The sequence below is a fragment of the Xyrauchen texanus genome, chromosome 24, assembly GCF_025860055.1.
Source record: "Xyrauchen texanus isolate HMW12.3.18 chromosome 24, RBS_HiC_50CHRs, whole genome shotgun sequence".
Taxonomy (NCBI): Eukaryota; Metazoa; Chordata; class Actinopteri; order Cypriniformes; family Catostomidae; genus Xyrauchen; species Xyrauchen texanus.
This window is the reverse complement of record NC_068299.1, coordinates 33,992,116-34,006,643: the sequence shown is the minus strand read 5'-3', so window position 1 is coordinate 34,006,643 and position 14,528 is coordinate 33,992,116. Positions and strand designations below refer to the sequence as shown.

The window sequence follows — 14,528 nt, the reverse complement described above, 5'->3', positions numbered from 1 at the left end:
CTGCCATGAGCACAGAAAATCCATCACACCATCAGGTGCGTCCTGTAAGCAATTACTGGAAAGAGTAGGACCTCTAATATCTGATCTCAGCACTTTGGACATCAGCTTTCTAAAGTGTTTCTTCTGCATCACAGGGCCACAAGGAAAGTAATTACAGCTTTATCTACAAGTTAAAGAGATGTCTGAAAATGGTCATATTTAACCCCAAATCAAAACGAAAAAATAAATAAAGAAATAAATAAAATAATTATATTTTGCATCAATGAAATAAAGTCCACATTCAGGCCAATTAAGATTTCTTTGCATTGTGACATTATTTTTAGTGACATTATTTTTAGGACACTTAAGTACATTTTAAACCCCAGTTCTCATTACCATAACACAGTCATGTTTTACTGTATTACAGTAAAATCATACTGTTGTACAATGATTTTCTTTAATGTGATTAACATTTTTTTATTGATTCATATATTAAACAAAGAACAGCAAAACATATACAAACCGAATCAATACTTAACACCCACTAATACCCCTAATGGTTGGCGGAAGCTTTCCATTCTTTAAGGATTCTGTATAAACTTCTAGCAAAAGTGGAGCCAGTTCTGTAGCATTAGATCTATAAAATTCAGCGGCAAACCCATCTGGCTCCGGAGCCTAGCCTGTAGGCAAGGCCTTAATTACTTCGCCCAGCTCCTCCAAGGTTATCTCAAAATCAAGATAATTTTTTTGCTCAGTCATCAATTTAGTGAGTTCTAATGGTTCCACAAAGTTTCTAATATCTTCATCAGTAGACGAAGATGTTTCCAATTGAGCAATCCACACCAGATGAAATAAGCGACTTCTAGAATAAATATTGTGAACTGATGAAAAAAAATTATAGTCCCAACCAGATGGTTCAAAGTCTATAAATATCTGTAAGACCCAGATTTGTACACATCCTGTGAACCGTCAATGTTGCTCTAGGGGGCTTACACACTTTTGCTTCACTATGATCAAGGACTGAGTCCATCAATAGATTAAAGTCTCCTCCCAATATTATATCATGAGGGGTGCCAGCGACTTGCAACCTCCCTTCAAGATCTATAAAAAAAAAGCCCTGATCATCAGCATTAGGTGCTATTATATTATATATATATATATTATATTAGCCAAAATCAATATTTGCCCCTGAATTTCTGCTATGTTCTGCTATTCATTAAAACAATAATGAATCTTCCTAATTTATCTTTAATCTGTTTGAGACATTTGAATTGTAGATGTTTACTAATCAATGTAATGACTCCCCTGCTCTTACTTGAGCCAGCTCTAAAGAAAACATGCCCACCCCATATCTTCCCCAATTTTCAGCATCCTGCAGGGAAAGATGCGTTTCTTGAAGAAACACTATATCATATTTCTTACGTTTTAGAAAATGAATAACTTTGAATAACATTTAGAAAATGGGTGCCCCAACCCATTCACATTCCATGTGGAGAGAGACAATCCACTCATATTAACACTTGACATTTTGACGTATTAGAAAAAATTGATTGTGTGTCAAAAACTAAATTATAAAGACCACATTACAACATTGGTGCAACAATCAAACCCCGAACAAAAAAAAAAACTGAAAAAAGATGTTCAGTGAGTCAAGCCCACTCAGCTGCGACGCAAGCACCACACAATGACCCACTCACTCCATTGACTCCATGAAGGACATCACCTGTTGGGGACATGTAAATATTTGCGGCCATCCTTAGCATCTATTCTCAACCTGGCCAGGAACATCAGTGCAAAAGCAACCTTCTGTTGATGTAAGAGTTTCTTGCATTCCTTGAATCGCGTTTGAATCGCGTTTCTCTCTTGTCGAATTCGCAAAGTCTGGGAAAAAGAAAATGTTGTAATTCTTCCAAGAAAGCCTTCCTTCACTCCTCACCTCGTGTAACACAAGATCTTTATTGAATGATTTCAGAAATTTGGCCAGAAATGATCGGAGCCTTTCTCCCTCGGCGGATCTCCGAGCTGAATTTCCATCTTATTGCCTGTTATGTTGAGCAGACTCGGAAAGAGCCCTTCCAGAAATTCCACCATATTCTTACCCTCTGCTCATACAGGAAAACAATTCATACGTTGTTCCGCAGACTACAATTTTCCTTATCCTCCAACTTTTCCCAGACACGCTCCAAGTCCACCTTGGTCGCTAGCAGATTAGCAGCTAATTCCCTCTCCGATGACTCCAGATAATCTATCTGCTTCTCGACATATGCCACTCTTGTAATCCTATCAAAGAATTTAGTCTCCATGGCAGTGATCGATCGATGTATTGCAGCAAGATCCTCCAAGTCAGCAACAACCTTCACCAGCTTTGCTGACATGTTCAGCAATTCACACTGAATCTCTTTCACTTCTCCGGCCAAATTGACTCCCTGGTCCAAGGCCTCCGGAGGGGCATCAGCGTGAGCATTTAAGTGCCTTTTAATGTCTGCAGAGCCCAATGATTATAAATTCTTTGACATGTTGTCTTCCTAGAACATTTATGGATCAGGCTGTATCAAATCTCACCGGTTTATATCATTAAAAGTATCAAAACTAGCAAAGTGCTAGTTCACACGTCCGAACCTCGCATTGCAGCACGTGACCAGCGTACAATGATTTTATTAATTAAATCAGCAAAAATGAAAGGCAGAACCAAGGGAGCACGACTATTCTGTATACATGTGTATACATACTAGACAATTTAAATAATATATATTATTTTTTCATGTTGCGTTAAAGAGAATATCATAATAAACATATTTTTTGCATTGCGGTTAAGAGAATTTGGGGTAAAATGTGGTAACTATCATGAAAATAATGTCACAATGTAAAAATAATCTCTAAATAGATTTAATTTTCTATAAGCATAATATAATTTCTTGTTTGTTTCTTTAGATTTGGAGTAAAGTGGGACCAGTACATTTTCTTGACTGGTTCATGACAATCATAGATATTTAATGCTCTGGATTTCATATCGCTTGAGCTTCAATGGGTTTCCATCTTAGTAATAATGAGACATCAAACAATGGATTCCTCCAAATGTGCAGTTTTAACAACATGTCACCAAACAAATGTTTTATTTTACCTGAAATGAAGCTACATGCATTTAACATTTTTCCTTTTTTTGAGTGTTGTGATTATAAAACAATGTGATTCACTACATGCTTTTCCATGTTCTTTCCTTCTTCAATTTTATCAGTTATCTAAAAACAGATGCTTCCATTTTCATTAATAGAGACTTACTGGATTTAAACCTCAGGTGTCACATTCTATTAAACACACTTAATTCAAACAAATGTATAACTCCATAACATTAGGTTCTCTCGTTAAATAAACCATGAAATGTCGAACAATGGGAATTCATTCTTGAAAGGGTTTTGCACTGCAAATCAATTCTGAACGTTCAAAAACAGCCGTGCGTCCTGGAGCTCTCCATGGTACCTCAATCGTCAGCTATCCGCGTGTACACACAAACAACGTTATTATATTAGGCTGCTTGTAAATGTTTCACATAACCAACCAGTCTAAACATACCAATGCAAATATTAAAATGTTATGAGTGGGATCATCTCCCATTTCTTTAGATCATGGCAGAATCATGAATCAATCAACTCTCATAAACGAGCCAGTGCATCAAGTGATGCTTTATGGTCCAATGCGTAAAATGCATCAGTGCAAGAATGAGATCAAATGTTAGTTAGACAGACAGACCAAGAGAGAGGTTTCTGTTGCCAGGCTTCAGAAAGCCTCTGATGCACTGATGTCATCTTGGTGCAATCGTTCATTTGCTGTACAAGTTCGTGATCTGACTGGTAACTTACCTTTTCAAGGTGAGCTGGTGTAGCTGTCAGTAAATGTTATGTTGAATAACGAATAATCTCATTGACTAAATGTTCGTGTCGGACATCCTTTTATAGTAATGTTATTTTTGGAGCAGAGCAACAAATAAAAGTCCAAAGTGTCCAGTTTGTGTCCTCGTTTCAAGAAGTCGTCTATCTCTTTAGTGAAAAAGAAAAAACGATCACCACCAAAAACCTTTCATGCGGACGCGATGTCGATTATACTGCATGTTGACAGACGTGTAATCACGACTGCGATCAGACCAGGTAAACAGGATGCTACGGCTGGACTGTTGATGTCTATGCACTACAACGCACTCACGTTTGCCGTATCTGCGCTCTTTGTGTCGGCGCGTTGACGTTCCACAGGGTCCTAAAGATTCACAGGACGTCTTCAATTTATCTTCTGATAAATCTGTTCAATGTTTTTTATTTATTTTTTTATTTTTTTTATTAATTTTATAATTATTAATATTTCACATGATCAAAACAAAGAACATTGAGCACTGATTAAACATTGATTAAAACATAGAGGAAAAGGGGAAAAAATAAAGATGTTAGACTATATCATTTATAGCATATTAAAAATAAATAAAATAAAAATTAATGTGAAACAAAAACGTTTGTTCAATCTTTATTCTTCTTTTTCACATTTATTTTTTTTATTTATTGTTATACAGGACATTTTGTGACCATGTGACCTCACACGTGTACGCTTAGTGTATAAAAACAATTATAATAAAATAAACAAATAGGTGTTAGTCATTTAAGATTGCAATACGTAGGGGTTTCAAACTTTTTGATGGCATGGACCCCAAAATATTGCGAGAGGCCCCATTCCTTGAATAAAAAGGCAGCTTTATATTTTCACATACTGTATAAAGACCCCTTTATTTTGTGTGAGGAACATAGTGAGCACTCTAATAAAGACAACATGTAATGTAAATAATTAGCTTTGATATTTATATATACAAATTATTCAAATACCAGCTGGAAAATATTTTCTTTTGTAATAAATTGACAGCTTATCTTTTTCGAGATTTTTTTATTTGGTATTTTTCTAAATAATTTATTTTAAGTTATTTGTAGCAGAATTAAACTTTAATATTGTCAAATAAAATGTCTGATGATGGAAAAAGCATCCCCTTCTCCCCCCTGGGTGTCCCTGAAACCCAGTTTGAAGGTGGGTGTTGTGGGTGGTTGCAGGGTATTGCTAGGTGGTTGTTGAATGGTCCAAGTTAAAAGAGTCCACACCTAGTCTCTATATTCTGGTTATGGATCGGGTCCCTCCTAAGTCTATGGGATATTTAGATATACTATAGTTAAAAGAATAAGTTGTATGATCATGTCGTATGATTTCAGTAGGCCTATCACTCATGTTTGTAGACCAAACAGCGCAGGATGGATTACACGTATGAAAAATGAAAATGAAGGGGAAAAGTAGACGTTTATGAAGAAAAAAAAACTTGTTGACTGTAAAATTTCAAGGATAGTTCATCCAAAAGTGAAATTCTGGTGACATTTAGGCTACCCACCCTCATATCATTCCAGACCCATATAACTTGTGTTTCTCTGTCGAATACAAGTGGGAAAAATTTGAAGAATGTTCATGCGGCTCTTTTTTTCCCTAAAATGAAAAAACAAAAGAAAAAAGAAAATTGTACCCCAATCATCTTGCCAAATTGTGACAGGGCAAAGGGCGGGGCCGGGTCGTGATCCTACACACACAGTCCTGTATTAGGCTAATTAAGCCTCCGTGAGGGATAAAGGTCGACTGCAGAGGATCGTGCGGGAGAGAGAGATAGTTTACGGACATGTCCGTCATGTGTGTTTTTATGCTGTCTTTTAAGTTTATCATTAAACTATTATTTATATTGAAAAGCCGGTTCTCGCCTCCTCCTTTCCATTGATCACTTTACACAAATATTTTTCCTCTTTTTGTGTTCCACAGGAAAAAGACGGTCATATAGGTTTGTAACAACATGAGGGGGAGTTTGTCAGAATTTTTTTGTGAACTGTTCCTTGGTGACTGAAATTTCGAGTGAGGTCTCAAATGCAACACTGCCATCCAGTGTTTCTAAATAGAAGACATTTATGCAGCTAATATGTAAATGTAACTATAAATCTTGTAATTGCATGAAATTACATCTAAAATGTAAGTTTATATCTCGTAATTATGAAAAATATTATATACAGTATGTAAAGTCGTAATTGCAACTTTAAGGCACAATTGTTGTTGATGTATTGTTACAGATTTTCTCAGCCGCTTTGGCTCATTTTTGGAAACAGTCTTAACATTCTCTAAACTGTAAGTGCAATTGTCACAACTGTTTTATGGGGCATCACATTCACAGCAGTGTTTCATGTCTGTAAAATGTAGTAACTCACCAAAAACATTGAATTCATGCTTCAAAACCTAGTTATTGTGTCAGTAAATTGGCCAATGCTGCCAAAATGAAAGCATTTTGTCATCGTGTGAGCCGTACTGGTCAAAATGTTTAGTATTCCTTTTCACCATGAGAGTCAACCATGGAAATGTTTGTTATATATAAATTACATTTTTGTTCTACATTTTTGTTGACACTAACTGCTTAATGTACTACACAATAATGTCAGTTTTGTCTTGCTGAATGCTATTGTGTATCACAATGAGCTTTTTAAATACCAATTTCAACAGTAGGTAAAAATTTACTGGCAAAAGTAAATAATGTACAATACTGTAGTACACAGAAAAAGGATATGCACATTTGTATGTATATAGTAGATTTATTTTTGTATCCATGTGTTATATGTAAACAGAAAATTCACATTTGTATGTCCATTTTTACGCATTTCTTACATGTAAAGTCATATATTGTGAACAGAAAAGTTCCGCAAAATGGTATCCATGCAAAAAATAAAACACAACAATGAACAAAACGGTGGTAGTTCTGTAAAAAACAGTAAATTGGACCTCCTCGCAGTACATAACACTCAAGTTCTCATCTACTTGGTGTACATCCTGTTGCTCTTGTTGGTCTAGCCAAAGATTTAGAGATTATCACAAACATTCCATGTCATAGATATTTATGCAATATACATGTATATCTGACAGATTTTGATAACTGAATGAATAATTTTGTATGTGATGGCTCACAAGATGCAATAATATTTAGCAGTTGTGAAGAGTATGACAATTTCACTGAGAATCAACTCGTCAGTTTTGATCAGCAAGTCATGTACATTTAGTTATTGTGCAAATAGTAGATAATTGTACTTACTCTTTTGCACACTTTTGTCAAAACACGTGCAATTTGCTTATGAATAATGAATAATAATTCAAATCTGGTGTGAACAAGAAACTAATTGTTCAGAGATTTGAACTTATTGTTTTGAAAAAAAATTATTCTCATTCGAGAAATGAACCAAAGCAATTGAGAAAAACTGTAATATTGAGATGTTACCCGCTGCCACCAGATCATTGAGTCAATGAGTTAAACTCAAGAAATGGCTTCAGAATACTTGAAATATGTGCTTACAAGTCATAATGGCTAATAATTACCTAAGACACTTTTTTGTCATTTTTGGATATTGAAAACCTTTTCCTCATTCATTTACACACAAGACAGATAGATACAGTAAAGGGTAAAGATGAACTGGAGGCACCAGTTCGAGAGAGAGAGACACATGCAGCTGCTGTGTGTGTGTCTTCTTGTTTATGTTGACTGATCAACCGGTTCACACCTCCTCCTTGCCAACCTTAACCCATAGCATTGGTGCCAAAATATGTGAAGGAGGAAAGTAACAGGGTAAGGTGGGCAAGGAGGAGGCAGGAAACGGCTGAACAGTCGAAGTACGTTTTAATAACTCACACAGCTGCATGAGGCGCTATCTCTCTCTCTCTCTCTCTCTCTCTCTCTCTTGAACTGGCGCCTCTGGCTCATCTTTATCCCACTCGCTCTCTCCCCTTGTCCCTTGTCGGGGACAGAGGGGCAGGAGTTTCTGACTCCTTTGATCAGTAGGCAAGGGATTAGAAAATATGCTGGGGTGTAGGGGAATGACAATTAGCATGGAATTGGATGCCAGACACAATTTTTGTGATGGATGAGGATTTCAGGAGTCTGATGTTTTTTGTTATAAACCATTTTTATTGATTCCATTCAACATATTAAATAAACATCACAGAAAATGTGGAATAAAATTATATATAATTAAACCCTTCCACTCGAACACCTCCCACCTGACACAAACACTCACCCCAGTGATCATAAATATTTGGAAACAAAAAAACACACAAAACACACGCACACAAAAAAATAATTAATATATAAATAAATAAAAAGCATACTTCCAAAAAATAATCAAATTGCACAAATACATTAAAAACTCCACTACCCCTCCCCGAAAGCCTTCCAAAAAGGCCAAATATCTGCCCCATTTCCTATCATATAACCCCCAGATTTCCCAGCCTTCTATAAATCCCTTCCTCAAAGGCCTCCACCCACCCCATCTCCGAGCACCACTCATGAAATGAGAGCTTTCCAACTCCTTAAAATAACCTGTCTGCTGATCATGACACTCATTAAGACCCATTCTCAATGTCGATGACCACCCCATCGCCCAAAATAAAGAGTCTGGGGTAAAGTGAAAGCCGAGTGCCCAATACATCACATATAAGACTCTGAACTTTCAACCAGAACTTCTGGATCTTAACACACCCCCAAAAGACACGGGTTGTGTCTCCATCCTCTGATTGACATAGCCAGCGGGTGGGTGTGTCTTTAAGACCAAGCCTATACAATCTAGAGGGTGTCCAATAAAACCGATGTAAAATCTTAATCTTGCATGAGGCGATAATAATAATGGGGTGTGACCTAACTTCTGCGGTTAGTTTGAGCGAAAGGTTTTGCAGTGGCGAGATAGGGGCAAGAGCTTTTCAATACAAAACCAGGGAGGGGCTCTCTCATGTCTGAGACCGAATGCATAATAATAAAACAAAATCTTGGGTTGGCCTAACCCACCTTTGTCAATCGGCCTGTGTAACTTATTGAAATTTAATCTGGGACATTTACCATTCCAAATGAAGGACTTCGGTATGCTATCAAATTGCTTGAAATAAGAGAGGGGGGGCATCTATAGGGAGAGACTGTAGCAGGTAGTTGGATTTTGGAATACAATGAATTTTAATAACATTAACCTTCCCAATCATCGATAAATATTATGAAGCCAACCTGCCCACCTCATTCGAAAACCTTTTTTATTAAGCAATCAAAATTAACTCTGGAAGGCGCCGGCTGAAAAGCCATTACTGGACAGTACGCTGTCAAAGCCAAAGCTTCGGATTTAGACCAATTGAATTTGTATCCTGAGAACTTGAAAAGGAATTCATAATTTTGTGGAGACAAGGCATAGATCTAGTAGGGTCAGAGACGAATAATAAAATATAATCTTCATAAAGCAGAAGCTTATGCGCCACACCTCCCACAATCACCCCTGGAAAATCATCCTCCTTTATTATAGCAGCTGCTAATGTTTCCAGGGCATAACAGAACAATAATGGGGAAAGAGGGCAACCCTGCCGGGTGCCCCTACCCAGAGTAAAATAATCTGTAATTAATCCATTTGTTTGTACTGGTGCTACAGGGTGTCTATAAAGTAGCTTAATCCAACCAAGAAAAGTACTCCTGAATTTACTCTCCAAAATCGTAAAAAGATAATCCCATTCTACCATATCAAACACCTTTTCAGCGTCAAGTGAGATGGCAGTGACTGGAGATTGATCATTCGCTACTGACCACATGATATTGATGAGATGCCTAATGTTATCAGATGAGCTATGGCCTCGACTATACCCCACCTGATCTATATGTTTAAGTTCACTCATATCTTTACTTAATCGATTAGTCAGAATTCTTGACAAAATGTTTACATCTAACTAGATCAGGGAAATTGGACGGTAACTTTTACACTCGCTTGGATCTTGGTCCTTTTTAAGAATCAGACTGATCCAGGCTTGTGTCATTGTTGGCGGAAGCTTTCCATTCTTTAATGATTCCGTATAAACTTCTAGCAAATGTGGAGCCAATTCTGTAGCATAAGCTTTGAAAAACTCAGCGGCAAAGCCATCAGGCCCCGGAACATTACCAGTAGGCATGGCCTTTATTACCTCAACAAGCTCCTCCAAGGTTATCTCAGAATCAAGAGAATTTTTTTGCTCAGTCGTCAGTTTAGGAAGATCTAATGGTTCCACAAAGTTTCTAATATCTTCATCGTTAGACAAAAACGTGGAAATATAGAGATCAAAGTAGAATACCTTAAAAGCATTATTAATATCAATGGCCGATGTAAACATTTCACCACCAGCAGATTTCACTGAGGGAATTCAAAAGTTTTCCTGCTTTGTCCCCTGACTCAAAGTATGACTGTCTTGCCCTGAATAACCAAAACTCCACTTTCCGCAACAAAATAGTATTATATCTGTATTTCAATCGGGTCAATTCTCTGAGGCCATCAGATGACAAACGGTGCTTCAGCTCTGCCTCTGCACTTTTAATATTTCCTTCAAACTCCACAAGTTCTCTTGCTTTGAATATTTTGATGAATGAGGCAGTGTATGAGCAACCCCTAAGAACCACCTTAAGTGCCTCCCAAGCCACGCCCACAGAGGATACTGAGGACCAGTTGGTCTCCATATATACATTGATTTCAGTCTTTAACATTTGTTGGAAATCAGGATTTTGCAAAAAGGATGCATTAAAGCCCAAGCTGTATGATTTCTTTTTCTCCGGATATGGCAACAGCTCTAAACTAACCAGGCCATGATCTGAAAATAAGATGTTTCCAATTCATCAACAACAGATGAATTGGGGAGAGAGGGATCTGGATATAAAAAAAAAAGTATATTCTAGAATAAATCTTATGGATGATGAAAAAAATGTATAGTCCTTACCAGATTAGTTCAAAAGCCTCCAAATATCTGTAAGACCAAGATTTTTACACATCCTGTGAAGCATCAGTGTTGCTCTAGGGGGGTTGCACACTTTTTCTTCACTATGATCAAGGACTGAAGTCTCCTCCCAATATTATATCATGAGGGGTGCCAGCAACTTGCAACATCCCTTCAAGATCTATAAAAAGCCCTGATCATCAGCATTAGGTGTGTAAATATTAGCCAAAGTCAACCTTTGCCCCTGAATTTCAGCTAAAACAATAATTACTCTCCCTAATTTATTTTTAAACTGTTTGAGACATTTGAATTGTAGATGTTTACTAATCAATGTAATGACTCCCCTGATCTTACTTGAGCCAGCACTAAAGAAAACATGTCCACCCCCATATCTTCCCAAATTTTCCAGCTTCCTGTGGAGAAAGGTGTGTTTCTTGAAGAAATACTGTATCATATTTCTTACGTTTAAGAAAAGTAATAACCTTCCTTATGAAATGTGCTTTCTCAATTCTTTCAATTTTCAAATTCTGTTCTTTAAAAATGTTGCCTCCCTTTTTCACATTTGTTGTATGTTGTTTGTTATGTTGTTTAAACAGTATTTCAATGTGGTATTAAGTGTAATGTATTTAAACAAGAAGCATTATTTCTGTTTTCATTTGATGTCATTGCATAAGTTGTGGCAATAAAGAGAAAAAGGCACCCAGTTACTGCTTCCCTCTCTTTTCTCTTTATATCAGCTTTGTGTCTGGCGGGCAGACACGAGTGGCCTCTCCATCGCTCCAGCCTTTGCTTCTGGCGAGGCTAGCAAGCCCTGGTTGCGTCTGGCACTTTGGCTTGAGGCAGCAATATTACTTACATATACTGTACTGCTAAATATGATGAAACTCCATATGAAGGTTCCTCTGATGGGTGCCCATAGGCCTCTGTCCTGTTACAGGTATGTCCACTGCAGAGGACTCTTTCATGACTGCCCAAATGGATCCTTTATTGGCAAAATGATCCTCCCCTTTGATGGCTAAAAAGGTCACATACCTCCCTGTCATAGGGTTTGTAGGGAGTTCTGTCTAAACTGCCCTGGTCCCATTACCACACTGGTCCCAGAGCTGGCCATCACAGCCAATGCAGTGGTTCCATTCATGGCCACTAAATAGGCTCCTCCCCTTGCTGCCCAGAGGTTCCTGTTATGGCCACCCAAAGCTCCCTGTCTTGGCTGCCCTTCAACTTACTGTCATAGCCTCCCAGAGGGTTTTTCCAACGCCCAGTGGTTCTTCCTACAGCTGCCAACACCTCTTTCATGACTGCCCCAAAGGTTCCTGTAAGGCTGACACATAGGTTTTTATCATGGCCACCCAAAGCTACCTGTCATAGCTACCCTTGAGGTTCCTGTCATGGCTGCCCGAAAGGATCCTGTTATGCCAAAGGAAGCCTGCCCTGGTCCCAGGATTCCTTTTCATGACTGCACTGGTCCCAGAGCTGTCTATCATGGCCAATGCAGAGGTTCTTTCATGTTTTCTATCTAGGTCCCTGCTACAGCCGCCCAGAGGTTCCTGTCATGGCCGACAAAGAGGTTCCTGTTACAGCTGGTGTTAGATTGCTGACATGGCCACCCAGATTGTTCTATCATAGCCACCCAGAGGCTTTTGCTACATTCAAGATTCAAGTTCTTTTCATGGCCTCCCAAGAAGTTCCTACTCTGGATGCCAAGTCATGCCCTGTCATGGCTGCCAATGAGCCCAAAGGATCCTGTCTTGACAAATGGATCCTCTCCTTTCATTGCCACCTTGGTCACAGAGCTCTCTGTCATGGCCACCCAGTTCACTGAGCTCTGTCACTCACTGATCCACCTTTCAGTTTCATGTCACAGGCCAGACTCCCAAGAAACTGACACCCCTGATATAAATGTCTGATTGCTTCTTTAGGGGAAATAAAGGTAATTACAACTGAAATAAAAAAAAAATCTGCCATTATTTTAACATTTTTAAGGGCATAGGTGCAAACAGAGAAATATGTGAGGGTTTGTAATGATACAAATGATAATGAAGATCACCAGATTAACATAAAACTTCACAACAAAATAAACAGCAAAATTTTACATAGATTAAAACACCAAAATAAATTACATGGAATACAGTTTTGTTGAATAAGTAGCTTGAAAAGGATTTAAGAAATTAATAAGTTAACATTTATTTATTTCAATAAGAGGGGCACCTCAGCCCTTGTGGGCAAAGGGGAAGTGGCTCATACCACTGTGGCACCCCCCTGTGCACACCCCTGGCCAGTGCACTCACTGCTGCCTTGGTCCCAGAATTCCTGTCAGGCCCCAACAAGAGCTGCCGCCAGAGATTGACTCAGTCCCACAGCCGGCTCCTGAAGCTGACACAGTTCAATAAAATTGAAATTAGGCACAATAACATCAAATTATTAGCATGCTTCAAAATATTATATAATTATATTTTATATTATTTCACTACAAATAATATATATATTTTTTTTAATGAGATTGAAAGTAAAATTATTAGTTGAACCCACACACACTTCACTTATTTCCTCACAATTTAAAATTCCTTGATATTTCTAGTTTTCCATGACTGTGGGAACCTTGCTAAGTATTTTTATATTAGATTTTACAAGCAGATTAATGATCAAAATATAACATTATGAATGAATCAGTATATACATTAATGAACAATGAAAATTGTCACACTAAACATACTAAACAGTATGGATATCTGGTTTGATAACGTGTTCATATACTTGTATTCGTACTTGTAAAAAGCAGACATAGGAAAGTTATTCAGTAAACATTCAGTGCACAAATTATAATCATGTTATACCCTAGTGTGATTATTAAATCGCAAAGGCTGTGATTTAATTAGATAAATTATGAGAGAATTTTCATTTTTAAACGAACCATCCCTTTAATGGTACATTCAAGAATTATCATATTTATGGGATTATGGGGCCAATAAGAAACCACCCAGAACACCCTGGCAACTTCATAGCAATGTGCTGAAACACAGTTAAAACAACTTAACAGCATAGCAACAACCTGACAATCACAGTAACTGCATAGCATGCCCTAGCAACCATCCAGAAAACCCTAGTTACCACATACTGAAGCATAAATGTGCTACAAAACAAAAATAACACTTTAGCTGTAATGAAGCCTCAGGCAAGTTGGGATCCATCTGCGGTATTTATTGAAAAACAGCACACAAGTCGTACAGGCAGGGTCAATGGCAGGCAAACAGAGAATGTAGAAGGCAGGCAGAAGAGTAACAAGAACAGGCAGAGATCAGGGCAGGCAGCAAACAATCGTAGAACTGGGCAGGCAAGAGATAAACAAGGCAGGCAGCAAACTAGCAGGGTCTAAACAACAGGCAGGAACGGTACACAGAATGACTAGAAAGTAAACTGGAGATAAACTTGCTTGGTAGAGTCGGCGGAGCAAACAAGACTTCGCAAAGAGAGAATGAACTGAACAGTTTATATAGAGCGTGGGAAACAGGGAACAGCTGAGGAGTAATCAGACCTAGGTATGCGGGCTTATGGGAAATGTAGTCTTAGCGGTCAATACTCCGGTGAATCAGATCTCCGATGACTGGAGGGGGAGGTGCTCTCAGTGTTCGTAACAGAGCCCCCAGTGAGCTGCTCGACGCTGAGGATGCGACCTGCGCCGAGGTCTCCCCGAGGTCGAGGGGCGGTCTTTCCGGGTAGATCTGGTGGAACTCAGTAATGAGGTTGGGGTC

At 38.2% G+C, this 14,528-nt stretch overlaps 1 protein-coding gene across 2 annotated transcripts in view; it reads right to left on the bottom strand.

The window, feature by feature from the left end:
• Positions 1-4,156, bottom strand: part of LOC127617789 (synapse differentiation-inducing gene protein 1-like) — a 56,142-nt gene extending 51,986 nt beyond the window's left edge. For both annotated transcript variants that reach the window (XR_007967377.1, XM_052089862.1), the window contains exon 1: positions 3,837-4,156. The gene's annotated coding sequence lies outside the window, so the exon portion shown is untranslated. The remainder of the gene's footprint in view (positions 1-3,836) is intronic.
• Between the last annotated feature and the right edge of the window lie 10,372 nt (positions 4,157-14,528).